Genomic DNA, 3,093 nt, shown 5'->3' on the forward strand with positions numbered 1-3,093 from the left:
TGCGGAGGCCTTACTTGGCACGCTCCTCGACACCGAGAAGTCAAAGGATAACATTCAGGCTAGGATCGATCAAGCCAAACTATGCAACAGGCCAAAATTAAATTTAGTGCCTGGTGCAAAAGGTAATTCTTGGAAGAAGCCTATAGCCCCTTTCACCCCTTCAATGCCCCAAAGGAAGGAAATTCTCCAATGGATTGTGAACAACTTGTACTTCCCTGATGGATATGCAGCTAATATCATGAGGGGAGTGAATATGGCTACAAAGCGAATAGGAGGCCTCAAGAGTCATGACTACCATGTATGGCTTGAGCGGATAATGCCTGTGATGATTCGAGGGTATGTCAGAGAGGATATTTGATGAGTGCTGGCGGAGTTGAGCTACTTCTTCCGTCAGCTTTGTGCCAAAGAACTAGATTATGAAGTGGTTGCAAAGTTGGAGGAACAAGCACCTGAGTTGCTATGCAAGTTAGAGATGATATTTCCGCCAGGTTTCTTTAATCCGATGCAACATATGATCTTACATCTCGCGTATGAGGCTAGAATGGGAGGACCTGTGCAGTTCCGATGGCAGTATGCACTTGAACGGGAGTTCAAGCATCTTCGTGGGAAATGTAAGAATAAACCCCGCACTGAAGCCTCCATAGCCGAGGCATACCTGAACAAGGAGGTGGCCACGACCACGACAAAGTACTATCATGACAGTATTTAGACTAGGTTAAATCTAGCTCCTCATTACAATGAAGAACCCACCAGTAATGTTTCCAACCTTAGCCTCTTCGAAGGCCAAGGTGGCAAAGCAAGTGGACCGAAGCCCAAGAACCTTTCACCTACTGAGTGGTCGACTATTATGATCTATGTCTTGACCAACATGGAAGAAGTGCAACTGTACATAAAGTAAGTGTAGAACACCTTTATTGACAACTACTCACTAGTCTTGAGTTCTAACTCGAATTCTTCCTATTGCTAGGGAATTCCAGAACGAATTCTGGAAGCTACCATGGCCTCCTAGCGACGAAGAATCAGCAGACCTTCTTGAAGATACCAATGCTGATGGCGGTTTCATTTCTTGGTTCTCAAGAAAAGTAACTTTTCTAACTTTATGTTACTTCAAGTTGATCTTACTTGCCTGTAATGCTTCCACTAATGAACCAGACAATTTCCTATTAATCTTGTAGGCATATCAGGAGGTTGATATGGACGCCAAAGTGAGAGAAGTAGCCAAAGGTTTTGAATACGAGGCCAAGTCATTTAAGGCTTACGACATGAATGGGTATCGCTTCCACACTGATAAACACACGTGTGAGAGGCCCAACCGAAGGTCAATAAATAGTGCGGTCTATTATCTAGGGACAGATGCACGTCACTACTATTGAACCATCAAAGAAATTTATGAGTTACAGTATTGTGGTTTACAAGGAGTGAAGCCCATCGTATTCAGATGCAGCTGGCTCAATCCTGAGAAAGTGAGACGAACCCCTAGTATTGGCTTTGTCAAAGTTGAACGAGCATCGAAATATGCAAGAAATGATGTCTATATTATGGCTCAACAAGCTACACAAGTGTTTTTTCTCCCATACGCGTGCACATCTACGGAATATATCGACCTCTTGAAGTGGGATGTCGTGTACAAGGTACCCCCGTGTATCGAGGTACCTACCCCAAACAAGGACGATTACCATATAAACCCTAGCATATACGAGGGAGAGTTCTTTCAAGAAGCAGACACTGACGAAGACGAAGATGATGCAAAGGAAGATGATGGCGTGCATCACAAACATGATGTTATGGAACATGAGGCCATGGATGACATGGAAGTAGATAATTCAGAGGACGAATACGAGGATGTTTCTGACCCTCGAGATTTGCATTACTTATGCGATGGCACATGGAGCTAGATGAGGATGAGTCCCCCCCTGAAGACTTCGAGGATGAATGTATGAACGGGCGTGATAGCGATGATGAAAGCCCTGATCCAAATGTTGCACCTAATATTGACCCTTATTTCTAACAACTCCATGTAATCGTGTGAGAACTCTATGTATGTGTTTCACAAGTCTATGTATTCGTCTGTGTAACAACTCTATGTATTCGTGTGTGTAACAACTCTATGTATTCGTGTGTGCAACAACTCTATGTATTTGTGTGTGTAACAACTATATGTATTATTGTGACAATTCCATTTATTCTTCATATGTGATATATTTATTGTATTTACATCAAGTTGTATCATCTATACTAACTAGTTTGTTCTTCTTTGTATCAGGTGATTGAAACATGAGAGGTAGCAAGAAGATTCCAAAGGAAAGTTTGAAAAATAAAGTGAATGATCTGTACAATGATCAACCTGCTCGACCGGTGAAAGCGGTGGCCGCTCCTTCATCAGTTGCCACAACCGCCAAGAAGGCCAACGGATTGGCGGGTCTAGACACCCGTCCGGCAAAACGTGTGAAACAAGGTCGAGTACCACACGGGGGAGGAGTAGGAGGCGAACGAGGAGGGGGAGTAGGTGAGGCAGTAGGAGGAGGCGGACAAGGAGGGGGAGTAGGTGAGGCAGGAGGAGGAGGCGAACAAGGAGGCGGACGACGAGGGGGAGTAGGTGAAGCAGGAGGAGGAGGCGGACGAGGAGGGCACTACTAGGAAAGGGCTATAGATGATATGGCCACTAATAACGCACCAGACATGTGGTGCGCCATTACTATATACTAATGGCGCACCATGTGTCGGTGCGCCATTAGTAATATATTACTAATGGCGCACCTGGTGTGTGGTGCGCCATTAGTAGTTTTGAAAAAAAATAAAACAAATTGTTACTAATGGTGCACCGTGGTATAGTGCGCCATTACTAGTTGACATAGTAATGGCGTACCACACCCACCATGCGCCATTAGTAGTTTTGAAAAAAAAATGAATTGTTAGTAATGCCGAGCCCCACCTCCCCTCGCCGCCCCCTTGCCCCACCTCCCCTCGCCCCGTCGCCCCACTGTCCCAACCAGCCGCTGCCGACGCCACCCGCCACCGCCCCCTGGCCCTACCGCCCCTCGCCCTGTCATCCCCACCACCCGCCACCGCCCCGGCGCCCCGGCGCCCGAACGG

Source organism: Triticum dicoccoides, chromosome 3B (genome assembly GCF_002162155.2).
Source record: "Triticum dicoccoides isolate Atlit2015 ecotype Zavitan chromosome 3B, WEW_v2.0, whole genome shotgun sequence".
Taxonomy (NCBI): Eukaryota; Viridiplantae; Streptophyta; class Magnoliopsida; order Poales; family Poaceae; genus Triticum; species Triticum dicoccoides.